Source organism: Hemitrygon akajei, chromosome 19, assembly GCF_048418815.1.
Source record: "Hemitrygon akajei chromosome 19, sHemAka1.3, whole genome shotgun sequence".
Taxonomy (NCBI): domain Eukaryota; kingdom Metazoa; phylum Chordata; class Chondrichthyes; order Myliobatiformes; family Dasyatidae; genus Hemitrygon; species Hemitrygon akajei.
In genome coordinates this window covers 55,622,037-55,649,840 of record NC_133142.1, presented here as the reverse complement: position 1 = coordinate 55,649,840, position 27,804 = coordinate 55,622,037, and the positions used below count along the sequence as shown (strand labels likewise).

At 44.8% G+C, this 27,804-nt stretch overlaps 1 long non-coding RNA gene across 1 annotated transcript in view; it reads left to right on the top strand.

The window, feature by feature from the left end:
• The window catches only part of LOC140742125 (uncharacterized), a 52,784-nt gene extending 38,232 nt beyond the window's left edge, over positions 1 to 14,552 (top strand). Inside the window, exon 3 of the long non-coding RNA XR_012102229.1 lies at positions 13,677 to 14,552. This is a non-coding gene — a long non-coding RNA (uncharacterized lncRNA). The remainder of the gene's footprint in view (positions 1 to 13,676) is intronic.
• The last annotated feature ends 13,252 nt before the right edge of the window (positions 14,553 to 27,804 follow it).

Below are 27,804 nucleotides of genomic sequence, written 5' to 3'. Positions count from 1 at the left end.
AATCTGCAGATGCTGGAAATTCAAACAACAACACACACAAAATGCTGGTGGAACACAGCAGGCCAGGCAGCATCCACAGGGAGAAGCACTGTCGACGTTTCGGGCTGAGCCTGACAAAGGGTCTCGGCCCGAAACATCGACAGCGCTTCTCTTGAAAGTTGTATTTACTTTTGCTTTTGTACCTGCTACTCAACGAGATGGGGGAGAAGAAAGAATGTCCAGGGTGGGAGGGGGCTTTGGTTATGCTGGCTGTTTTACCGAGTTAGGGGGAAATATAGACAGAGTCTGTGGAGTGGAGGCTGGTTTCTGTGGTGAATTTCTCAGAGAGAACACTCGCCATACCAAGCGTGATACATCCAGATAGGAAGCTGTCTACAGTGCATCGATAACAATTATTGAGGGTCAGGCATGGTCTTGGCCAAGGCATCAACATGGACAGGCTCTTAGTCTTGCTCACTCCTTCTCAACCCTTTCGACATCAGCACCTTTGAAAATGTGAACCACCCCACTCCTCAAGTTGAGCAGTGGGGGCTGTGTAATCCTTTCCCTTCTCTGAGGATCATCACCTTGTCGTGATGGAGAGGCTTGCGAGTTCCTGAGATCTTGAGAGTGATACAGTATGGAGCTTAAGTCCTGGTAGGGTCTCCCATGATGATAAGGTCAAGGGGGAGGTTCCAGTCAAAGAGCGATCCGACCAAGATCTCAGCAGTGGAGCTGGCAGAAAAGATGACACATCACAATGGCAGTGAAAGCTTTAGCAGTGAAGGGTCCCCAGCTGTCTTGCATTCTACGCCATTGGTCCCTGATTCTGATCTGTCAAAGACTGTGTGTTGGCTGCCCTTGCATCAGCCTCCCCACGTTAAACAAAGTCACGTACAGATGTTCTCCATTAAAGCAATAACCCCTTAGGAGAACACCGTACTTGACTTGAGTGACCGCACTACTACTATCACTGTAATCCTCTCTGGTGGCTGGGTACCCTTCAATAAAGCTGAGGTAGTGAGGCACAAACTCCCTAGGGGTAAGGTGGTATAAACCCTCTCATCTAGGTAGAGAATTGTAAAGCTTCTAGTGTTGTGCGAGAGCCTCTCGTGGAGGGCAGTCTAAATAAGACCATAAGGTATTGTAAAAAAATACTCTGTATAACGATGATTAGTGAGGCACAGAGAGATCTGTATTTACTGACAAGAAGTACGGGAATTCATACACTAAATACCTTGTGTGCATACCTGCTAAGTATCCCTGACTCTCCTGAATAGCTAAAGAGCAAGCAAAGGAGTGTACACTGGCCAGGCGGTCCTCATTGTCCTGATTCACTCGCCACATGTTTCACGCAGGGTTACTCACGCTTGTATCTGTGATGGTTATTCTGCGAAGTTCCCGCTGCCAGCACACACAAAGCATCCACTTTTATATCCATTCCTTATCGATTCAAATATCCCATTCCAATGTCATCAGCCACAGGTCATATGCCTGTCCTTTAACATCTTGTTATTGGCTCTGCTCTAAGCCAGCGTCCATTTATTGCCCTTTCCCATCAAGTGGCAGTCGATAATTTATTGCTTTTTGTTCTCAATTAGCAACACGCTCGAATCACTCCAGGCAGGCACCAACCCCAATATTCACAAACCTGCATATTATAGCCAACCAATGAACATCTCACATATATCTTCTTATTTGGAAGTGATCTTCAGTCCAGCAGATTACCTGAAGTATCACTGTGTCTTCTTTGAAACATTGATCAACAAAATGGCAGCCTCCATCCCCAAGCACGCAACAAGAACGAAGACAATTAGTCTGTCTGCTTACACTGCCTTTGATTCATTTGAATTCACTGATTTGTAGACTCATTCTTTCTGGCCAACAGTATAGTATAACAGTATTAGGTCATTTGGCCCATCAAATCTGTTTCACCATTTCATCATGGCTGATCCACTTCTCCTCTCGCCCCAATCTCCAGCCTCCACCCCCCCCCCCCACCCCCGTATCCCTTCATTCCCTGACAGATCAAGTATCTATCAATTTCTGCTTTAAACATACATAATGACTTGGCCTCCACAGTTGTCTGTGACAATGAATTTCACAGATTCACCACTCTCTGGCTAAAGAAATTATTCCTCATCTCCATTCTAAAAGGATGCTCTCTATACTGAGGCTGTCTCCTTTAGTCTTAGACTCTCCCACCACATCCAGTCTATCAAGGCTTTTGATCATCATTTGATAGGTTTCAATTAGGTCACCCCTCATTCTTCTGAATTCAGATAATATCAAACGCTCTTCATATGACAAGCCATTCAATCCTGGAATCATTTTCGTGAACCTCCTTTGAATTTACAATGACCAAATTAACCTACCCTGTACATCTTTGGACTGTCAGAGGAAACTGGAGCACCCAGGGGAAACCCAGGCAAAACATACAGAGACTCCTTACAGAATGGCACCAGAATTGAACTGCAAACTCCAAAACAACCCGAACTGTAACTGTGTTGAGCTAACAACCCATCTGCAGACAAAACTCTGAATCAGAATCAGGCTTATTATCACTGACATCTTTCATGAAAATTGTTGTTTTGAGGCAGCACTTTAGTGCAATACCTAAAAAATGACTGTTACAATAAGAATATATGTCTGAAAAATAAATAAATAAATAGTGCGAGAGAGAGAGAGAGAGAGAGAGAGAGAGAGAGAGAGAGAGAGCGAAGTGTTGACGGGTTCATGGACTGTTCAGCACAATGCTATTACAGCTTGGGGTGTTAGAGTTCAGCGTTCAGTCCTGGCATCCTCTGTGTGCCTCCCTGTGGCATGGGGTTGCTAGGGCAGTGCTGGTTGAAGGGCAGAAGGGCCTACACCACACTGTATCTGAATAAAAATACATACACTTTGATGGAAGAAGGGAAGAAGCTGTTTCAAAAATGTTGAGTGTGTGTCATCAGACTCCTGTACCCCCTCCCTAATGGTAGTAATGAGAAGAAGGGCGTGTACTGGACGGTGATGATCCTTCATGATGGATCACCTTTTGAAGATGTCCTTGATGGCAGGGAGGCTAGTGTCCACGAGACAGCTGGCTGAGTCGACAACTCTCAGAAACTCTTTTCTGGTCCTGTGCATTGTTGCCTCCATACCAGATCTCTACAAATATCTGTCGAAATGTGCTGAAGCCTTATGTGGCATACCAAATCTCTTCGAGCTCCTAAAGAAGTATAGCACTGGTCTGCATTCTCTGTAATTGCATCAATATGTTGGACTGAGGTTAGATCCTCCGGGATGCTAATGCCCAAGAACTTGAAATTGCTCATCCTTTCCACTGCTGACCCCTCAATGAGGACTGGTGTGCGTCCTCCAGAACTCCCCTTCCTGAGGTTCACAATCAATTTGTTCATCTTACTGACATTGGGTGCAAGGTTGCTATTAAACCACTCAACCAGCCAATCTATCTCACTCGTGTGCGCCTCCTCGTCACCATCTGAGATTCTGCCAACAACAATTGTGTCATCAGAAAATTAATTGCCTAGCCACACAGTCAAGTGTAGAGAGAGTAGAGCAGTGGGCTAAGCACACATCCTTGAGGTGTGCTTGTGTTTATTGTCAGTGAGGAAGAGGTGTTACTACTAATGCACGCTGTCATTTCCTGATGCAGAAGCCAAGGATCCAGTTACAGAGGGAGGTACAGAGATCAGGTTTTCCCATAATGTGCAATTTTAAAATATCCTATAATTGCTGTGACATTTAGCTTAACAGTATAATTACCAATCATTTCATTATATATTCAAATCAAAGTTCAAGGTACGTATATTTCTCCATATACAACCCTAAGATTCATTTCCTTGTCAGCATTTACAGGAAAATAAAGAAAACAAAGACTGACAAGCAATCAATGTGCAATGTGAGCAGATAAAACAAAGATAAATTAAACTGAAAACATGAGTTGTAGAGTCAAAAGTAAGTCTAAAGGCTGTGAAATTAGCTCAGAGTTGAGGTGAGTGAAGTTATCCACACCGATTCGGAAGCTTGATAGTTAATGGGCAATAACTGTTCCTGAACCTGGTGGTGTGGGACCTGAGGCTCCTGTACCTCCTGCCTGATAGTAGTAGTGAGAAGATATCCTTACAAACAAGAGAAAATCTGCAGATGCTGGAAATCCAAGCAACACACACAAACTGCTGGACGAACTCAGCAGGCCAGGCAGCATCTATGGAAAAGAGTAAACTGTCGACGTTTCAGGCTGAGAGCCTTCATCAAGACTGGCAAGAAAACAAGGATGAAGAGTCAGAGATAGGGGTGGGGGGAGGGGAGGAAGAAACACAAGATGATAGGTGAAACAGGAGGAGGGGTGAAGGAAAGAGCTGATTGGTGAAAGAGATACAGGGCTGGAGAAGGGGGAGTCTGATAGGAGAGGCAGAAGCCATGGAAGAAAGAAGAGGGAGGTGTTGGGTAGGTAAGAAGATAAGGTGAGAGAGGGAAATGGGAATGAAATGGTGAAGTGGGGGGGGCATTAATGAAGGTTTGAGAAATTGATGCTAATGCCATCAGGTTGGAGGCTACCAAGGTGGGATATAAGGTGTTGCTCCTCCAGTCTGAGTGTGGCCTCATCGCGACAGTAGAGGAGGCCATTGGCTGACATGTCAAAATGGAAAAAGGAAGTGGAATTAAAATGAGTGGCCACCGGGAGATCCCGCTTTTTCTGGCAGACAGAGCGTAGGTGCTCGGTAAAGCAGTCTCCCAAACTACATCAGGTCTCACCGATATACAGCAGGCCACAACAGGGGCACTGGATGCAATAGATGGCCACAACAGACTCACAGGTGAAGTGTGGCCTCACCTAGAAGGACTGGGGCCCTGAATGGTAGCGAGGGAGGGAGCTGGTGTAGGGGCTAGTGTAGCACTTGTTACACTTGCAAGGATAAGTGCCAAGAGGGAGATTAGTGGGGAGGGATGAATGGACAAGAAATATTTAGTATGTTTTGAATTTTCTGCATTGTCATCAACAAAAAGATGTGACCCTCTGAAAAACTACAGTTAATCAATGTGCTTATAGAACACTGGAAAACATTGCATGTCTTTCCATTTCAAATAAAAGCAGCTACTATCAATATTTTGACACTCTTTGTCAGTTGTTCAATTTGACTAACTCAGGTTTTTTAATAAGGAATCATTTACTAGAAGGGCCGACTTGGCCTGTTTCCGTGCTGTAATTGTTAAATGTTTATACTGTAGATGGAGGCAGTGCAGTTGATGTAGTCTAAATGGATTTTAGAAAGACATTTCTCAAGATCCCATCTGGGATATTGGTCCAAAAAGTTAGTCCATGAGATCCAAGTCAAATAGGATACAAAACTGGCTTAGTAATGGACAGAGGGTGACAGTAAGGGTTGCTTTTGTGATAGGAATCCTGCCATCAACATGGATAGATAGTGGCATCCTTAAATACATTAATGACTGAGTTGTTGATGAAAGAGATACGATAAACTTGCAAATAAAATAAAATAATTGTAGAAATAGATTAATCACTGGTATGTTGGACAGAGAAGTGGCAAATGGAATTCAATCTTGATAAGCATGAAGTGATGCATTTTGGAAGGACTAACAAGGCTCGGACATAGACAATGAATGGTAGGATCTCAGGGAGTCCTGAGGAACACAGGCAAGCTGAAGATGCCAACACAGGATGTGAAGAATGCATGTGGAATGCTAGCCATCATTTACTGAGGTACAGAATATAAGAGCAGGAGAGTTATGGGGTAGGTTTATAAATCATTGGTAAGGTTACAAATTGAATATTGTGTCAGGTTTTGGTTGCTTCAGTGTAGAAGAATGTGATTGTGTGGGAAAGTGTGAAGAAGAGGTTGACCAGGGTGTTGCCTGGGGTAGAGAGTTCCAGTTATGAGGGGAGACGAGAAAGGCTGGGCTTGTTTCTCTTGGAGTAGAGAGGCTGAAGGGATAGCTGTCAGAGGTGATGATAATTATGAGGGGCATATATAGGGTAGACAGTAGTAAACCTTTTCCCATAGTAGATCTATTACCGGAGGGTGTGGTAAGGAGTAAGAAGTTTACAGGGAATGTATGGAAGATTTTATTTTCATCCAAAGACTGATTGGAATCCAGAAGTTAGATGAATCATTCTGGTTAGCACTATAGGGCTTCACAACATTTTAAAAGTCTCTTCCTTCAGGCAGTTAATCCGATCAAACATTTTAGTTAGCCCCTCCCCCATCCATCTCTATTGCCTCAGTCACTGCACTGTAAACACTTTAAACCACTGTTTATAATGCTGTTGACATTGTAAATACACACTGGTATTTATCCACATTTTATTCCATATCCATCCTTTAAGCTCTAACTTTGTTTTTTATATAAATCTTTATTATTTATATATAATTGTTAACTGTCGGTTTTGTTGCATGTCACACCAACACAGTGCCTCAAATTCTTAATACATGTAAATAAGTCTGGTGAATGAAGTTGATCTTTGAAATAGCACACAGTATTGGGGGTATGGTATTGATGTGGATAGAGAATTGGTTGGCAGACAGGAAGCAAAGAGTGGGAGTAAACGGGACCTTTTCAGAATGGCAGGCAGTGACTAGTGGGGTACCGCAAGGCTCAGTGCTGGGACCCCAGTTGTTTACAATATATATTAATGATTAGTTCAGTTGTGTCATTTAAGGTAAAATTGGATAGGTATATGGACAGGAAAGGAGTGGAGGGTTATGGGCTGAGTGCGGGTAAGAGTTCGGCACGGACTAGGAGGGCCGGAATGGCCTGTTTCCGTGCTGTGATTGTTATATGGTTATGGTTAAATGATGTAGACGAGGGAATTAAATGCAGCATCTCCAAGTTTGCGGATGACACGAAGCTGGGCGGCGGTGTTAGCTGTGAGGGGGATGATAAGAGGATGCAGGGTGACTTGGATAGGTTAGGTTAGTGGGCAAATTCATGGCAGATGCAATTTAATGTGGATAAATGTGAGGTTATCCACTTTGGTTGCAAGAACAGGAAAACAGATTATTATCTGAACGGTGGTCGATTAGGAAAAGGGGAGATGCAATGAGACCTGGGTGTCATTGTACACCAGTCATTGAAGGTGGGCATGCAGGTACAGCAGGCAGTGAAAAAGGCAAATGGTATGTTGGCATTCATAGCAAAAGGATTTGAGTACAGGAGCAGGGAGGTTCTACTGCAGTTGTACAAGGCCTTGGTGAGACCGCACCTAGAATATTGTGTGCTGTTTTGGTCCCCTAATCTGAGGAAAGACATTCTTGCCATAGAGGGAGTACAGAGAAGGTTCACCAGATTGATTCCTGGGATGGCAGGACTTTCATATGAAGAAAGACTGGATCGACTAGGCTTATACTCACTGGAATTTAGAAGATTGAGGGGGGATCTTATTGAAATGTATAAAATTCTAAAGGGATTGGACAGGCTAGATGTAGGAAGATTGTTTCCGATGTTGGGGATGTCCAGAATGAGGGGTCACGGTTTAAGGATAAAGGGGAAGCCTTTTAGGACCAAGACGAGGAAAAACTTCTTCACACAGAGAGTGGTGAATCTGTGGAATTCTCTGCCACAGGAAGCAGTTGAGGCTGGTTCATTGGCTATATTTAAGAGGAAGTTAGATATGGCCCTTGTGGCTAAAGGAATCAGGGGGTACGAAGAGAAAGCAGGTACAGGGTTCTGAGTTGGATGATCAGCCATGATCATACTGAATGGCGGTGCAGGCTCGAAGGGCCGAATGGCCTACTCTTGCACCTATTTTCTATGTTTCTAATCACCAAGGCATAAAAGGCTATAGACCAAGTGCTGAGAAATGGGAGTTGTACAGATTGACTTCAGGAGAACCCACACCAGTCCTCATAGAGAGGGCAGCGGTGGAAAAGTCGAGCAGTTTCAGGTTCCTGGGTATCAACATCTCAGAGGATCTATATTGGGCTCAACATGTTGATTCTATTATGAAATAAGCACGGCAGTGTCTATACTGGATGAGGAATTTGAGTAGAATTGGTATGTCACATGTATCATTTCACAATGGAATAAAGGGAATTACAGAGGGATGAGAGAGGAGCTTGTCCTGGTGGATTGGAGGAGGATACTGGTGGGGTGACAGCAGAGCAGAGATGGTTAAAGTTTCTGGAAATTGTTCACAAGGCGCAGGCTAGATATGTCCCACAGAGGAAGGTCTTAAATGGCAGGTGTAGGCAACTGTGGCTGACAGATGAAGTTAAGGGCTGCATAAAAGCCAAGGAAAGGGCATATAAGGTAGCAAAAGTGAATTGGAAGTTGGAAGATTGGGGCACTTTTAAAATCCAACAAAAGAGCAACTAACAAACTATAAGAAGGGAAAAGATGAAATATGAGGGAAAACTAACCAATAATACAAAACGGAATACTGAAAGTTTTTCCAGTTTTATAAAGAATAAAAGGGAGGTGAAAGTTGATATTGAACCATTGGAAAATGATACTAATGAGCTGGTAATAGGGGGACAAAGAAATGAATGAACTTAATGGGTACTTTGCACTGTCTTCACTCAGGAAGTCACCAGCAGTGTGATTACAAAGGAAAAAATAGCTAGGCAAACTCAAAGAAACTGCAAGGGTAAAAGGACCCTGGTGGCAGTTATATACAGGCCTTCCAACAATAGCTGGGATGTGGACCACAGATTACAACACAAAATAGAAAAGGTGTGTCAAAAGAGTAATGTTATGATACTCATGGGAGATTTGAACATGCGGGTCGATTGGGAAAATCAGGTTGGTAATGGATCTCAAGGGAGTGAGTTTGTTGAATGCCTACGAGATGCCTTTTTAGAGCAGTTTGTCAATGAGCCTACTAGGGGATCAGCTACACTGGATTAGGTGTTATGTAATGAACCAGAGGTGATCAGGGAGCTTAAGGTAAAAGAACCCTTAGGAGGCAGTGATCACGATATGATTGAGTTCAACTTGAAATTTGATAGGGAGAAAGTAAAGTCTGATGTAGCAGTATTTCAGTGGAGTAAAGGAAGTTACAGTGGTACAAGAGAGGAGTTAGCCAAAGTAAATTGGAAGGAAATGCTGACAGAGATGACAGCAGAGCAGCAATGGCATTAGTTTCTCTGAAAAATAAGGCAGGTACAGGATAGATGTACTGTATTCCAAAAATTAAATACTCAAAAGGCAAAATAGTACAACTGTGACTGACAAGGTAAGTCAAAGCTAATGTAAAAGCAAAAGAGAGCACATACAACAAAGCAAAAATTAGTAGGAAGAAAGAGGATTTGGAAGCTTTAAAACCCTACAGAGTGTAACTAAAAGAATCATTAGGAGGGGAAAGATGAAATATGAAAGCAAGCTTGCAAACAATATAAAGGTGGATAGTAAAAGCTTTTTCAAGTATGTAAAAAATAAAAGATAAGAGTGGATATAGGACCGCTAGAAAATGAGAGCGGAGAAATAATAATGGGGGAACAAGGATATGGCAGATGAACTAAATCAGTATTTTGCATGGAAGGCACTAGCAGTGTGCCAGACGTTGAAGGGTGTGAGGGAAGAGAAGTGAGTTCAGTTACTATTACAAGGCAGAAGGTGCTTACAAAGCTGAAAGACCTAAGGGTACATAAGTCATCCGGACCAGATGAACTGCACCCTAGGGTTCTGAAAGAGGTAGCAGTAGAGATTGTGGAGGCATTAGTAAAGATCTTCTGAAAATCATTGGACTCTGGCATGGTGCCAGAGGACTGGAAAATTGCAAATTTCACTCCACTCTTTAAGAAAGGAGGAAGGCAGCAGAAAGGGAATTATAGTCCAGTTAGCCTGACCTCAGTGGTTGGAAAGATGTTGGAGTCAATTGTTAAGGATGAGGTTATGGAGTACTTGGTGACAAGATAGGACAAAGTCAGCATGGTTTCCTTAACGGAAAATCTTGCCTGACGAACCTGTTGGAATTCTTTGAGAAGATTACATGTAGGATAGATAAAGTGGAAGCAGTGGATATTTGGACTTTCAGAAGGCCTTTGACAAGGTTCCACACGTGAGGCTGCTTACCAGATAAGAGTCCATGGTATTACAGGAAAGTTACTGGCATGTTTAGAATATTAGCTGATTGTAGGAGGCAGTGAGTGCGAATAAAAGGAGTATTTTCTGATTGGCTGCCAGTGACTAGTGGTGTTCCGCAGGGATCGGTGTAGGGACCGCTTATTGTTATTATGTATATCAATGATTTAGATAATGGAATAGATGGCTTTGTTGCCAAGTTTGCAGGTAATAGGAAGATTGGTGGAGGGGCAGATAGTGTTGAGGAAGCAGGTAGGCTGCAGAAGGACTCAGACAGGTTAGGAGAATGGGTAAGAGAATGGCAAATGAAATACAATGTTGGAAAATGCATAGTCGTGCACTTTGGTCATAAAAATAATGTGCAGACTATTTTCTAAATGGGGAGAAAATCCCAAAAATCTGAGAAAATCAGAACACCATAAAGGTTAACTTGCAGGTTGAGTTGGTGAGGAAGGCAAATGCAATGTTGGCATTCATTTCAAGAGGTCTGGAATACAAGATCAGGACTGTAATGCTGAGACCTTATAAGGCACTGGTGAGGCCTCACCTTGAGTATTGTGAATGGTTTTGGGCTCCTCATCTAAGAAAAGATGTGTTGGCATTTGGAGGGCTCAGAGAGGGTTCACAGGGATGATTCCAGGAATGAAAGGGTTATCATACGAGTGACATTTGATGGCTCTGGGTCTGTACTCGCTGGAATTTAGGTGGATGGGATGAAACCTTTTGAATGTTGAAAGGCCTAGACAGAGTGGATGTGGAAAGGATATTTCCCTTGGTGGGGGAGTCTAGGACAAGCGGGCACAGCCTCAGGGGTGTCCATTTAAAATAGAGATGCAGAGACATTTCTTTACCCAAAAGGTGGTGAATTTGTGGAATTTCTTACCACAGGCAGAGCTTGATAGGTTCTTGATTTGACACATCATCAGGGGTTACGGGCCGAAGACCATGGAGTGGGACTGAGGAGGGGAGAAAAGGATAAGCCATGACTGAATGGTGGAGCAAACTAAATGGGCCAAATGGCCTAATTCTGCTCCTATGTCTTATCATCTTATGGTGTTATGGTCTTAAGGTGAATAAGTCACCTGGATCAGATAGACTAATCCCAGAGTCCTGAGAGAGGTTGCTGAAGAGATAACGGATGCATTGGTCATAATCTTTCAAGAATCACTTGATTTTGGCATGGTCCTGGAGGACTGGAAGATTGCAAATTTCACTCTATTCTTTAAGAAGGGGGGAAGGCAAAAGAAAGGAAATTACAGGCCAGTTAGCCTAACCTCAGTGGTTGGGAAAGTGTTGAAATCTATTATTAAGGGTGAAGTTTCGGACTACTTGGAGATAAAATAAGTCAAAGTCAGCATGGTTTCTGTAAAGGGGAATTTTGCCTGACAAATCTGTTGGAGTCCTTCAAGGAAATAACAAGCAGGTGGACAAAGGAGAGGCAGTGAATGTCATTTACTTGGATTTATAGAAGTCATCTGATAAGGTGCCACACATGAGGCTGCTTAACAAGATAAAATCGTATGGTGGTGCAGGAAAGATACTGGCATGGATAGAGGAATGGCTGACAGGCAGGAGACAGCGAGTGGGAATAAAAGAGGCCTTTTCTGGTTGTCTGCCAGTAATTAGTGGTGTTCCTCAGGGGTCAGTACTGGGACCACTACTTTTCACATTGTTTGTCAATGATTTGAATAATGGAATTAATGGCTTTGTGGCAAAGTTGCAGGTGATATGAAGATAGGTGGAGGGGTAGGTAGTGCTGAGGAAGCAATGTGATTGCAGCAGGACTTGGACAAATTGGAAAAATGGGTAAAAAAGTAGCAGATGAAATACAGTGTTGGAAAATGTATGATAATGCATTTTGGTAAAAGGAACAATAGTGTGGACTATTATCTAAATGAGGAGAAGATTCAAACATCAGAGGTGCAGAGAGACTTAGGAGTCCTTGTGCTAAGTTGATAGTTTCCTGATCAGTCAGGGCACCAAAGGATGGTGAGAAGGCGGGTGCATGACGTTGAGTGGGATCCGGGATCAGCCATGATGGAATGGTAGAACAGAATCAATGGACTGAATGGCCTAAATCTGCTCCTACATCTTATGGTCTTATGATCAGTCAGTGTTTCAGACCAAGTCACTTCATCAAGACAGCAGGGTTTCAGCCCAAAGTGTCGACTGTTCATTCCTCTTCATAGATGCTGCCTGACCTGCTGAGTTCTTCCAGTATTTTGTGTTTGTTCCTCTGGATTTACAGCACCTGCAAAATGTTTTCAGTTTAGATTCATGATAAATTTTGTTTGGAACAAGGGGAGCTACTTAAAGAAATCTACAGTTTTATATATGCTCATACTGTCCTTATATAGAGTACAACTTGCGGCTGGCTGAGGTGACAGCTGGAGAGGGATGGATGAGTTTAATGACATGAAATAAACAACACTGTGGCCATTTTGTTAGATACTCCTGTACACCTGCTCATTAATACAAATATCTAATCAGCCAATCATATGGCAGCAATTCAATGTATAAAGGCATGCAGACATGGTCAAGAGGTTCAGTTGTTGTTCAGATCAAGCATCAGAATGGGAAGAAATTTGATTCAAGTGACTTTGACCTTGGAATGATTGTCAGTGCCAGACGGTGTTCTTTGAATATCTCAGAAACTGCTGATCTCCTGGGATTTTCACCCACAACGGTCTCTAGAGTTTACAGAGAATGGTGCAAAAAACATTCAGTGAGCTGTAGTTCTGTGGGCAAAAAAGCCTTGTTAATGAGAGAGTTCAGAGGAGAATGTCCAGACAGGTTCAAGCTGACAGGAAGGTTACAGTAACTCAGACAACCATGTGTTACAACAATAGTGTGCAGAAGAACATTTCTGAACACACAACACATTGAACCTTGAAGTGAATGGACGAATGCAGCAGAAGTTCACAAATGTACACTCTGTGGCCACTTTACTGAGTGTATATGATTGGTATGGTTATGTTTTTGGAATACAGAGTTTCTCAGGTTGTTGTTTCCACGAAAAGAACAAATCATGCAGAGTTAATCAGTTCTAGAGAGCAGGAAAATAAGACTATAAAAACAGGTTCTTTGCATAAGCATAAAACAATGCTCTTTGTTGGTGAAAATTAAGTTTATTTCAGGTCTATAAAGCAGAACCTGGGACTGGAGTCTCTGCAAGTAGTTTGAATGCCTCATATTTCACATCTAAAATAATTTTACCACTCGAGTATTAACATAATATATTTGCTGAACGAAATTTGTATTTCTTAAAAACAGCACAAAAATAATCCACCAAGTGCTAATCACCAATTAAATGCTCCCTTCACCTTTACTTATGGCAATGAAACCACTGAAAGACTGAGTAGTCCACAATCTTATATTTAGTACTTCAATAACCCAAAGAGTGTGATTTATCGCTTAGAATTATCATTTGCAGAAGTTAAAAATTGTTGTAAAATTTAACAAATTATATTCTGCAGTACAAAAGTGAGCTGAACATGTGCGTACAGCAACCAAGTTCAGATACAGTAGACTTTATAATACCATACAGGTGGCAGGTACACTGTAAATGCCCAGCAAACAAAAAAACACTTCTGAATCTGAGAACAAGAACATGAGCAGTGAATTGAAATCTATTTTCTTTCTTTTCCTAGAGAATTCGTGCAGCTCACTTTGGACATCATCATGGAACACACTACGAGCCGTCGATTTGACACAGGAATGGTTCAGGCGTTGGTAGCAGCTTTCCAATGAGGACAAAGGCTGAAGCTTTTGTGAACAATGTAAATGCTGTAAACCATGTTTTCCACCATTTATCACCCAGCAGGAACCCTCTTCCATTTGTTTTCCGAGCGGATGCTTCAAACAATGGGAATCAGAAAAGGTTTCCGATTGCACATTAGTTCCTAACTCCTCAGGGAGCCTCAGCAAACAGAACAGTCTGTGTGTGGAAAATCCTGGTGGGTCAGTCGAGAAGATAGTGAAATGCATCGCAGGGTCACAGTTACTTTTGGACTGGCTTTGGGCTTACAATACAAGCACGAACTTTCTGCATGTACTACTCTGTGGTTTATTTCAAAAATAAACATCATTCATAAAAATATACACAAGGAGTTCAAGGACAATGTATGGCGTTCATTCCATTCAAACAATTGTTCTGTTTAGATATTCCTATTCTTACTTAGTCACTACGTTCCCAGTGATGTGAAGTATAAACACTCTGTGTACAGATGTCCCTCATGTGGCTTCGTTGAAACAATACACCTTTCAGTGTTGTCAGAACCCAGACCCTCACTACCCTCAGCGCCCGGACAGTCTGCCACCATGAAGCCACTGAAATGGCTTCACCAAGCTTCAGCACATCCCTCAGCCTGAGCAACCTCAGCACATACTCCCTCAGCACATACTCCCTCAACACATACTCCCTTAGCCAATACTCCCTCAGCAACTCCCTCAACATATCACTCAGCATATCCCTCAGCGACTCCCTCAGCACATCCCTCAGCCTGAGCAACCTCAGCACATACTCCCTCAACACATACTCCCTTAGCCAATACTCCCTCAGCAACTCCCTCAACATATCACTCAGCATATCCCTCAGTGACTCCCTCAACACATCCCTCAGCTTGAGCAACCTCAGCACATACTCCCTCAACACATACTCCCTTAGCCAATACTCCCTCAGCACATACTCCCTCAACACATACTCCCTCAGCACATACTCCCTCAACACATACTCCCTTAGCCAATACTCCCTCAGCAACTCCCTCAACATATCACTCAGCATATCCCTCAGCGACTCCCTCAACACATCCCTCAGCTTGAGCAACCTCAGCACATACTCCCTCAGCAACTCCCTCAACATATCACTCAGCTCATCCCTCAGATACTCCTTCAGCATGTCCCTCAACATCCCTCAACACATTCCTCACCAACTCCCTCAGCAATTCCCTCTGCAAATCCGTCAGCGCATTCCTTAGCACATAATCCCTCAGCATATCCCTCAGCAAATCCTTCTACATATTCCTCAGCAGATCCCTCTACACATCCCTCAGCAAATCCCTCAACATCCCTCAGTACATTCCTCAATACATCCCTCTACATATGCCTCAGCACACAATCCTTCAGCATATCCCTCAGGACATACTCCCAAAGCACGCAAGTGGGTAGCACTCACTTCTCGACGTACTGGCAGACCAAAGTACAACATTCATGGAGTTAATGACCTTCCTGCAGTACTTGATGTGTGTGTCTGTGGAAATAGCCAGTGACCTTTGTTCTTTCCGAACCTTTACCAACACACGGCCCAGAAAAACGGTGAACAATCACCTCATCCTCATCACAATGACACTTGCACTGGGAACGAGATGCCAACTATTGTGTGAATGAAGTCACTGCACTAAAGTACTGGTAGCTATGAAGCAGCCTCTTCATTTGATAAAGTGAGATACAACAGGCATCAGATGGAGTTCCTTTCGGTGGGAAAAAAGTCTGCCTGGCCCAACACTACACATTTTATGTGCTAAAGATCAAAGAAAATTCAGGCAATTCAAACAAATCCATATTTGCAATGCCTTCTTTGAGTTACACATGTAACAGTTTCAGATGCCTGGATTTTCCCACCAACACACCCAAAATAAGCATGAATTACTGTTGTATCCATGCAGTGGGATGTTGATTGGATTCATGCATCTGTAATGCACCTGTCTCCTGGTCTGTCTGGTCTGTATTTTCAATGCAATCTACAATGCATATTTGAATATGAAGACTAGTGGCTGAAGTCAGTTAATTGCTGCACGTACTAAACCCCAAGCTCACTCTAACAGCCCATCCACTTGGCACTCCTGGACATAAATAAATCTGTAGCAGGAGAGGCCACCCTGAAGGAGGATCGACTCAAATAGGGCAGCAAAAATTCCCTGACTCAGAATTTTCTCAGTTACTTTATGTGCATCTTTATTATCCTACCCAGACAGAATGTAGCACCTTGTATTCCATCTGGATAGCCTCCAACCTGATGGCATGAACATCGATTTCTCGAACCTCTGGTAATTTCTATCCCCCCCCCCCCCCACCATTCTCATTCCCATTTGCCTCTCTCACCTCTTCCCTGCCCATCACCTCCCTCTGGTGCTCCTCCCCCTTGCCCTTCCTCTATGAACTTCCGACCTCTCCTACCAGATTTCTCCTTCTCCAGCCTTTTATCTCTTTTACCAATCAACTTCCCAGCTCTTTACCTCACGTCTCCCCCTCTCCCAGTTTAACCTCTCCCCTCCCCCACCTTCTTACTCTGACTTCTCAACTCTTTTTCCAGCCCTGCTGAAGGGCTTCGGCCTGAAGTGTCAACTGTCATTCTTTTTCAGTTTGTGTGTTGCTCTTCAACTCTTTAAGTTGGTTACAAAGGTCTTTCACATAGAAACAACACAATACAGGCCCTTTGGCCCACAAAACTGTGCTGAACATGTCCCTACCTTAAAACTAGCTAGGATTTACCCATAGCCCTCTATTTTTCTAAGCTCCATGTAGCCATCCAGGAGTCTCTTACAAGACCCTATCATCTCCACCTCCACCACCGTTGCCAGCAGCCCATTCCATGCACTCACCACTCTCTGCATAAAAATCTTACCCCTGACATCTCCTCGGTATCTACTTCCAAGCACTTTAAAACTGTGCCCTCTCGTGCTAGCCAATTCAGCCCTGGGAAAAAGCCTCTGACTATCCACACGATCAATACCTCTCATTATCTTGTACACCTCTATCAAGTTACCACTCATCCTCCGTCACTCCAAGGAGAAAAGGCCGAGTTCACTTAACCTATTCTCATAAGGCATGTTCCCCAATCCAGGCAACATCCTTGTAAATCTCCTCTGCACACTTTCTATGGTTTCCACATCCTTCCTATAGTAAGGTGACCAGAACTGAGCACAGTACTCCAAGTAGGGTCTGACCAGGGTCCTATACAGCTGCAACATTACCTCTCGGCTCTTAAACTCAATCCGACGATTGATGAATGCCAATGCACTGTATGCCTTCTTAACCACAGATTCAACCTACATAGCAGTTTTGAGTGTCCTATGGACTCAGACCCCAGGATCCCTCTGATCCCCCACACTGCCAAGAGTCTTAACATTAATACTATATTCTGCCATCATATTATGCATCATTTCTGCCAAAATGAACCACCTCACACTTATCTGGGTTGAACTCCATCTGCCACTTCTCAGCCCAGTTTTACATCCTATTAATGTCCCACTGTAACCTCTGACAGCCCTCCACACTATCCACAACACCTCCAACCTTTGTGTCATCAGCAAATTTACTAACCCATCCCTCCACTTCCTCATCCAGGTCGTTTATAAAAATCACGAAGAGTAGGGGTCCCAGAACAGATCCCTGAGGCACTCCACTGGTGACCAACCTCCATGCAGAATATGACCCATCTACAACTGCTCTTTGCCTTCTGTGGGCGAGCCAGTTCTGGATCCACAAAGCAATGTCCCCTTGGATCCCATGCCTCCTTACTTTCTCAATAAGCCTTGCATGGGGTACCTTATCAAATGCCTTGCAAAAATCCATATACACTACATCTATGGCTCTACCTTCATCAATGTACTTAGCTACATCCTCAAAAATTTCAATCAGGCTCATAAGACATGACCTGCCTTTGACAAAGCCATGCTGACTACTCCTAATCATATTATTCCTCTCCAAATGTTCATAAATCCTGCCTCTCAGGATCTTCTCCATCAACTTACCAACCACTGAGATAAGACTCACTGGCCTATAATTTCCTGGGATATCTCTGCTCCCTTTCTTGAATAAGGGAACAACATCCGCAACCCTCCAATCCTCCGGAACCTCTCCCGGAGGTTACATTGATGATGTAATTCTATCCTTGTAAGTCCCAGGCTCACCGCAACCCATAATTTCCCATTAAGGGAGTTGCATTGCTTGCCCCATCAATAATCTGGAGAGGCTGAGATCCAGCACGTGGATTGGAGTTTCTCACAGTCTTATCAGGATTCCTGGTAATACATCAACCCATGTCTTTCTTGTTTCAACTAGAGCTTTGGCTAACTAGGCATTCTTGATTGTTTGGTTTATCCTTTCTACCGTCCCTGAAGTCTGAGGGTGGTAGGTTAGTTGGAATTGTTGTCGAATCCCTAACAGCCAGCACATTTCCTTCACCTTCCCTGTGAAATGTGCTCCAGGATCCGAGCCCGCCTGGACTGGGGTTCCCCACCTTGGGAGGGTCTCCTGAACTAGAATATGTGCTGCCATGCTGTCAGTGAAGTCCCTCATTGGGAAAACTTTTACCCACCCAGTGAAGTGGCCCATATTTACTAGGCAACACACACAAAATGCTGGACGAACTCACCAGGCCAGGCAGCATCAATGGAAAAGAGTACAGTCAATGTTTTGGGCCGAGATCCTTCATTGGACTGGAGAAATAAAGATGAGTAAGAAGGTGGCCAGAGGGCAGGAAGAAACACAAGGTGATACATGAAACCAGGAGGGGGAGGGGTGAAGTAAAGAGCTGGGAAGTTGGTCAGTGAAAGAGATAAAGGGCTGGAGAAGGGGGAATCTGATAGGAGAAAGCAAGGGAAGGAGCACCTGAGGGAGGTGATGGGCGGGCAAGCAGATAAGGTGAAGGAGGGAAAAGGGGATGGGGAATTATGAAGATGGAGGGGAATTACCAGAAGTTTGAGAAATTGATGTTCATACCATCAGGCTGGAGGCTACCCAGACAGAGTATAAGGTGTTGCTCCTCTAACCTGAGTGTGGCCTCATTGCAAAAGTGGAGGAGGCCATGGACTGACGTGTTGGTTTGGGAATGGGAAGCGGATTTAAAATGGGTGGCCACTGGGAGATCCCGCTTTCTCTGGCAGATGGAGCATAGCTGCTCAGCGAAGTGGTCTCGCCATCTACGTTAGGTCTCATCAATATACAGGAGGCCACACCAGGAGCACCGGATACACTAAATGACCCCAACAGACTCACAGGTGAAGTGTCACCTCATCTGGAAGGACTGTTTGGGGTCCTGAATGGTAGTGAGGGAGGAGGTGTAGGGGCAGGTGTAACACTTGTTCCACTTGCAAGGATAAGTGCCAGGAGGGAGATCAGTGGGGAGATCTTTTCCATAGATGCTGCCTGGCCTGCTGAGTTCCTCCAGCATTTTGTGTGTGTTGCTCGGATTTCCAACATCTGCAGATTTTCTCTTGTTCATTATTACTAGACAGTAGCTTTTCTCCCTGCTTTTGGGTGAAGTCCATCTGGATGTTTCCCCAGAGTCCCCTTGGCCATAGGGGATGTGCCAGCTATAGCATTTTGCCCTTACCAGGGTTATGCTGGGCACAAATGATACAACGGCGGCAGAATTTCTCAACATCTCTGCCCATCCCTGGGTCACCACCAGTCCTGCTGGAGGGTTGTGATCATGTTCTGCCTTCCCTGATGCATCGCCCCATGATATAACTTCAGTAGTATCTGCCTAATACATCTGGGGCCACTGTGACTCCTTCCTCCCCATGTGTCCAGCACCCGTCTGGTCCCTCCTTTGCTCCCTCTCTCCTCCACTTCTCCTTCTCTTCTGCCCCCACCTCTTCATATAATTTTACTAAACTGGCGTCCGCCGTTTCTTCCTGCACACTTGCCTCTTGTCCCTCTGCTATCTGCTTTGCTCTAACACTAACTGTACAGGAAAGATCTGAGAAGGGTGCCAGCCAAGCGAGGGCTTGGTACTTGTTGCTGAGTTCCAGTGAAGAGACGTTCTACTCAATGGTTTTGGCCGATAGCTCAGGCAACCAGTGCACAGGATCCGTTCTGTCTCCCTCTCACATCACCAGCAGAATGTTCCATGTGGACTTGAGGTCAAGGTGTTTTCCTGAAAGAATTTGTTCACAAAGGACAAGTAATGCACCAAGGTCCAACTGAATAGGGCATTGTATGGGAACAAATCCAGGCCCGTTCTTCGCAACACTGGAAATGGAGAACCTCGGCACCTCGTGACACCTGTTGCTTTTGCATTTCGTTTCCACACAAGCTTGATGCAGGTACACGTGAAGTTGATTTACAGCAGTGGTCCCCAACCACCGGGCCGCAAAGCATGTGCGAGGAAACGATATGATTTGGCGATATGAAACGATAGGAGTCAGCTGCACCTTTCCTCACTCCCTGTCATGCCCACTGTTGAACTTGAACTCATGCGAGGTCATTATGCACGTGAGGTCATCAGTCGCCTAAACGCAGTGATACCCTAGCGCCAGGGATCACTGGTGGGCCTCATATGGCTGGCGGGAAGTGCTGTTGCTACTGGCCTGGAGTACGGACAGATGGGCACCACCTCTAAACCTGTTTAGCACACCGAATGTTCGTGGGGAACCCGGTGCTAAAATATTCACAGACGACCTAACTCAGGCTCAGAGCAAGTAGCAGAGCAGCTACCTCGCTGCGATCTACTGAAAGTCATCCCTCAATCAAGTTTTTGTCGGCTGATAGATCCTACCTACCTACAAGGAAGGCGGGCACGCGCCCTGTCGCACTCCTCGCTTGGTTGGTCGCTGTCTCCGGACTGTGACCGCCGCAGACCCGACACGGGGTCCTCCAGGCCTGACCTTGTCCTCTCACCCCACCCACAACCAGCTGCACCTGGCCAAGGCGCCAGGCGGCGGGCGGGCGGGCGGGAGGCTGGACTTCGGGCCCGGAGGCCCTCTAATGAGGCAATAAAGCCCTCAAAACTGCTTTGGCACCTTGAGTCCAAGCACTCTGCACTTAAAGACAAACCCGTTGAGCTTTTTGAGTAAGAAAAACGTGAGCAAGTGGGACAGAAGCAAGTGCTGAGAGCCACGAAAACTAAATTGCGGAATAGACAGGACGAAAGGAACCCCCTTTGAGTATCGCTGTTTCCCATCAGCCCTCGATGGGACCATTTTGTTGCAGGGAAACAAGCCCAGGGCTCGCACTGATTCAGTGATATTGGTGTGTTGCAATGATTTTATATGTTCACACGAGAAAAATATGTGCTGTGTGTTTAATATTCAAACGTTACATAAAATGTTATAATGCTATTGACTTATGAGTTATAATTGACTTATCACTATATTCATGCGAGAAAAATATGCGCTGTGTGTTTAATACTAAATTCGTTAGATAAACCCTTTTAGAAACGAAATTGAGTGTATTAGCCACTTATAAGTGACTTATAGTTGACTTATCACCTATATTCCGGTCGTGATTAACACCTCCACCACCCCCCACCAACCCCCCCCCCCCCCCCCCGTCGGCCGGTCCACAAGAATATTGTCAATATTAAACCGGTCTGCAGTGCAAAAAAGGTTGGTGAGTCAAAGTAAACTTGTGGTCCAAATAGATATACTGTGTATGTCACCATATCCAACCTTGACATTCACTTTCTTGCAGGCATTGTCAAGAAATACAATAGAATTTATGAAAAACTGTACATGAAAAAGACTGATAAACAACTGATGTTCTAAAGACAAATTGATCAAATTTAAAAAATGAATAATACTCAATGTATAGATATCACAAATTGGCAAGAGTGATATAGAATAGCAGATTCCCTGGTTGAAATCTTTGGAAGGATGATCCTCGGTAGAATAGACAATAGACAGTAGGTGCAGGAGTAGGCCATTCGGCCCTTCTAGCCAGCACCGCCATTCACTGTGATCATGGCTGATCATACACAATCAGCACCCCGTTCCTGCCCTCTCCCCATATCCCTTGACCCCGCTATCTATAAGAGCTCTATCTAACTCTCTCTTGAATGCATCCAGAGACTTGGCCTCCACTGCCTTCTGGGGCAGAGCATTCCACGTATCCATCACTCTCTGGGTGAAAAAGTTTTTCTGCATCTCTGTTCTAAATGGCCTACCCCTTATTTTTAAACTGTGGCCTCTAGTTCTGGACTCTTTGTTTGCTGCAGAGGTTCACTTCAGGTCTGGTGCTGTGTAAGGCAGAGAGGCTCAGGGCATCGATCAGCTGTTCCAAGGGAGCAGTGCCTACAGGAATAACAGTCAAAGTCAAAGTAAATTTCTTGTCACAGTACATACACCCACAGTGACCGTTAGTTACAGGAGTGGAACCCAGTTTGGGCTTCTGCTACTGTAGCCCACCCACTTCAAGGTTCGATGTGTTGTGCTTTCAGAGATGCTCTTCTGCACATCACTGTTGTAATTCATGGTTACTTGAGTTACTGTCACCTTCCTGTCAGCTTGAACCAGTCTGGCCATTCTCCTCTGACCTCTGTCATTTTCACCCACACAACTACCATTCACTGTATATTATTTTTGTTTTTTGCACCATTCTCTCCAAACTCTAGAGACTGTTGTGCCTGAAAATCCCAGGAGATCAGCAGTTTCTGAGATACTCAAACCACCCCATCTGGCACCAACAATCATTCCATGGTCAAGGTCACTTAAATCACATTACTTCTCCATTCTGATGTTCGATCTGAACAACAACTGAACCTCTTGACCACATCTGCATGCTTTTATGCATTGAGTTGCTGCCCCATGATTGGCTGATTAGTTATCTGCATCAACAAGCAGATGTACATATGTCACCACATACTATCCTGAGATTCACTTTCTTGTAGGCATTTTATAGGAAAATAAAGAAACACAATAGAATTTATGAAAACTACTGTATACAAGCAACCAATGTGCAAAAGGAGAGAAATTGTGCAAATGGTGTCACGGTGGAGATGTGTCTCTGCCAAAGGAGCTGTAAGGCAATGCTTCCATCTGTGAGCCTGAAGATCACCCTTGAACAAGGTGTAGTACCTGCTTAACCCCCCGATCAGGGTCACGTGGAGCCATGAGAGCAGGTGGTGATATCACAAGTCCTGGTTATGACACCGGTCAGACAATCTCTGAAGAGCATTGATAATGGCTGGGATCGCCCATCTTGTAAAGACACTGCCCAGAAGAAGGCAATGACAAACCACTTCTGTAGAAAAAATTGTCAAGAACAATCACTGTCATGGAAAGACCATGGTCGCCCATGTCATGCGACACGGCACGTAATGAATGAACGAGTACTGAGAACACGAGTTGTGGAGTCCTTGAGAGTGGGTCTGTAGGTTGTGGAATCAGTTCAGAGTTGAAGTGAGTGGAGTTATCCTTGCTGGTTCAGAAACCTGATGGTTGTAGGGTAACAACCATTTCTGAACCTGGCGGTGTGGGATCTACGGGTCCTGTACCTCCTGTCTGATGGCAGCAGTGAGAAAGGAGCATGGGCTGGATGGTGGGGGTCCTTGATGATCAATGCTGACTTCTTGTGGCAGCACTCCTTGTAGATGTGATCAATGGTGGGAGGACTTAACCTGTGATGGGCTGGGCTGTGTACACCATTTTCCAATTGGACTAAGCCAATTGGGAGGATACAATAGCAACAGAGAGATCAATGGTGTCCTTTATTGCAGGTATCATCATTCAAGTTCTTGATGATGAAAGTCAAAACTGAGTTATGTTATACTGAAAAAGTAAGTGAGGTGTAATGAAAAAATGATAGAGGCATTGTGATGAACTACATATACCTGTCTGGACAAGCCCCCCCCACCCACCCCCCGACTGCTCCTGTGGCTCCTCCCACTGACCGTGGCTCCTCCCACAGACCCTGGTATAAAGGCGATTGAGGCCTGAGCCCTGTCCTCAGTCTCCAGGATGTAGTGCGGTGATCAACTACTGCTTGTTCTTTCTTCCAGTCAATAAAAGCCGATATCTCGCCTCCCGTCTCAGAGAGTTATTGATGGTGCATCAGGCATATAAGATAATGAGAGGCATTAATCATGTGGATAGTCAGAGGCTTTTTCCCAGGGCTGAAATGGTTGCCACAAGAGGGCACAGGTTTAAGGTCCTGGGGAGTAGGTACAGAGGAGATGTCAGGGGTAAGTTTTTTACTCAGAGTGGTGAGTGCATGGAATGGGCTGCCGGTGATGGTGGTGGAGGCAGATACAATAGGGTCTTTTAAGAGACTTTTGGATAGGTACATGGCACTTAGAAAAACAGAGGGCTATGGGTCAGCCTAGTAATTTCTAAGACAGGGACGTGTTCAGCACAACGTTGTGGGCTTAAGGGTCTGTATTGTGCTGTAGGTTTTCTATGTTTTTCAGCTGACGCTGGTCCTGAAGTTCATGAAACAACAACTTGCTTGTCCCAGTGAAGCCAAATAAACAGTCCTGAATGACGCTGTGACAAAGCTGGTGCAGCAATACAATGCAACACACTCAGCGTTACAATGCTGGGCCTCTTGGGATTGCTAAGCCTCATTGTGCTGAGACCAAGAATCAGCTTCAAACTGATATCTTTAATGAGTTCATCGGAGCACTCAGAAAGTTTTTGATACTTTTTTTTGTAAGTTACCTGGGGAATGCACAGTGTACTCACTTGTCAGGAAGGAAGAATGTACATGTGTATGAAACAGAAACAGTGTCTTTGGCCCTTTGAGTCTCTACTGATTATTACATCAAGGATGAAATGCCGAGGTTTTATAGAGTTTGGTCAGACTGCACTTGGAGTATTGTGAGCAGTTTTGATCCCGTCATCTAAGAAAGGATGTTCTGGCATTGGAGAAACTTCAGAGGAGGTTCATATGAATTATCCTGCAAATGAAAAGGTTAACATTTGATGACTGTGGGCCTATATTTGCTGGAGTTTAGAAGAATGAAGGAAGATCTCATTAAAACCTATTGAATATTGAAAGGTGTAGATACGGTGGAAGTGGAGAGGATGTTTCCTACAGTGGGTGAGTCCAGGACCAGAGGACACAGCCTCAGAATACAGGGACGTCACTTCTGAACAGAGACGAGGAGGAATTTCTTTAGACAGAGGGTAGTGAATCTGTAGAATCCATTGCCACAGACAGCTGCGGCAGCCAAGTCGTTAGGTATACATGTATTTAAAGCAGAGGTTGATAGGTTCATGATTAGTAAGGGCATCAAAGGTTACAGGCAGAAGGCAGGAGAATGGGGTTGAGAGGGGTGATAAATCAGCCTTGATGGAACGGCAGAGATGGCTCAAAAGGACGAATGGCCTAATTCTGCTCTGTGGTCTTCTGGTCTTATATAATGATTCTATTTAATTCTCCATCAGCTCTCTCCACGTTCCACCATTCACTTAAACATTAGGGGCAACTTATAGTGGCAACACTTGTGGGCTGGCCCTGCACATCCTTGGGTGTGTTGGTTGATGCATTTCACTGTGTGTTTCCACATGTGGTAAAAACACTGAAATCCAGAATCTGCCACAGTAGTGCAGTGGTTCAGGCAACGCCATTACAGCTCAGGGCATTCCATAGTCTAGAGTTCAATCCCGGTGTTATTCTGTAAGGACTCTTTGTATGTCCTCCCCGTGGAACGTGTGTGTTTTCTCTGGTGGTCCCGTTTCCTTGCACTGTCCAAAGGTGTATCGGGTTGGTTAATTTGCTCCGTTGTTAGGATAGGGTTAATCCGGGTTCTGAGGCTGCTGGGACAAAGTGGCTCGGAGGGCCAGAAGGACCTACTCTGCACTAATTATTTATTCACTAAATGGATAAATAACAATGTGGGGAGAAACCAGAGCATCTGGAGGAAACACACACACTCACAGGGGGAGCATGCAAACTGTACACAGACAGGAGCCAAAGTCAGGGTTTCACAATTGTACACACTCACTAAGATTCAATCTGAAGTCTTGATTGTTCAGACAGTACATCGTCTACAGTTGTTTACTTGAAACAGAAATGAAACTTGAGTCTTTTTCGAATGGTGGAGTTACATCCTGAGTTAACTCCCTGTTGCTTTGTAACTTTCGAAGAATAGTTTGACTTAAAAGAATTAATAAGAGACAGAACCTTCAAGAGTCCTTATCCTAGCTCAGACAGGAACACACTGCACATGATGCTTACAGCGTTTTCTACCTGCATGATTTACTTACATAATGTCCAGAAATCATTTAATTTCACTACAAATACTAACCACTCTTCTGCAGAATTCTTGAATCATTCACTCATGTCTCCCTTTTCCTTGAATTTTTACGTTTAATTGATCCTTCCCATGTAATTGGAGTAATTAAATTATATATTTTAACTACCTTGTTTATTGATGTTAATTGTAAATAGATAATTTATGTTTCTGATTCAGGTTCATTTGTCAGGTGTACAGTGAAATGCATCATTTGCATTAACAATGGATGTGTTGGGGGCAGCCCACGAGTGTCGCCACACGTTCCAGCACCAACACAGCACAGCCACAATGCTCGGCAGAACAACACAGAACACAACACAACAAGTGACAAAGCAACAACAGCAGAACAAGCTCTGTTCCTCCCTCCCTCCCACCCACAAACATACACAGTCCTTGAATCCCACCACAAGATGTCTTCTTCGGCCTCCGCCTCCGGTCGACTTACGGATTCACAGATACTGGGCCTTCAGTTTCCCCAGCAGACTCGCAGAAATTTGCAGACTCTGGGCTCCAGCTACTAAGCATCAATCTGGACTTCTGTTCGACTTTTGGGCTTCGATCCGGCTATTATTCGACCTTCATACTTTGATCTGGACTTCCAATTGATATCCGAATGCTAATCACTAATCAGTGGGCCTACATGTGGTCAGTGGCATCTATTCTTGCTACAGTATTGCTACTTGTGACTCAGATTGAATGTCTGGCCCAGATGGCTTTGTGGATTTGACCAGTGTCTGCTTGGCCAACCTTTCATGAATCCCACTTCCTTGCTTGGCCACACTGATAGATAGATAGATAGATAGATAGATAGATAGATAGATACTTTATTCATCCCCAAGGGGAAATTCAATGTTCCTCCAGTATGTTACCTCTGTGTTACCCATGACAGATGGATCTAAGTGGATCCAGATACTGAAGGGCTATCCTGTGAAGATATGATTGGTGACCCTTTTTAAGAGAACAATACCCTAACTCACCAGTCCAGCGTTAGAGGGTCAATACCAAAGATTGGAGCTTAAAGCTTGATCAAAATTCCAGAAATTGAAGCCCGATGGCCAAAGCCTGTAGCCTGGAGGCCTATTCTTGAGGCTGGAGGCCTGCTCTGGAGTTGGAGGCCTGTCCTGGAGTTGGAGGTCTGTCCTGGAATTGGAGGTCTGTCCTGGAGACTGGAGGCCTGCTCTGGAGTTGGAGGCCTGTCCTGGAATTGGAGGTCTGTCCTGGAATTGGAGGTCTGTCCTGGAGACTGGAGGCCTGCTCTGGAGATGGAGGCCTGTCCTGGAGTTGGAGGTCTGTCCTGGAATTGGAGGTCTGTCCTGGAGACTGGAGGCCTGCTCTGGAGTTGGAAGCCTGTCCTGGAATTGGAGGTCTGTCCTGGAGACTGGAGGCCTGCTCTGGAGTTGGAGGCCTGCTCTGGAGTTGGAGGTCTGTCCTGGAGTTGGAGGCCTGTCCTGGAATTGGAGGTCTGTCCTGGAGACTGGAGGCCTGCTCTGGAGTTGGAGGCCTGTCCTGGAGTTGGAGGTCTGTCCTGGAGACTGGAGGCCTGCTCTGGAGTTGGAGGCCTGTCCTGGAATTGGAGGTCTGTCCTGGAGTTGGAGGCCTGTCCTGGAATTGGAGGTCTATCCTGGAGACTGGAGGCCTGCTCTGGAATTGGAGGCCTGTCCTGGAGTTGGAGGCCTGTCCTGGAATTGGAGGTCTGTCCTGGAGACTGGAGGCCTGCTCTGGAGTTGGAAGCCTGTCCTGGAGTTGGAAGCCTGTCCTGGAATTGGAGGTCTGTCCTGGAGACTGGAGGCCTGCTCTGGAGTTGGAAGCCTGTCCTGGAG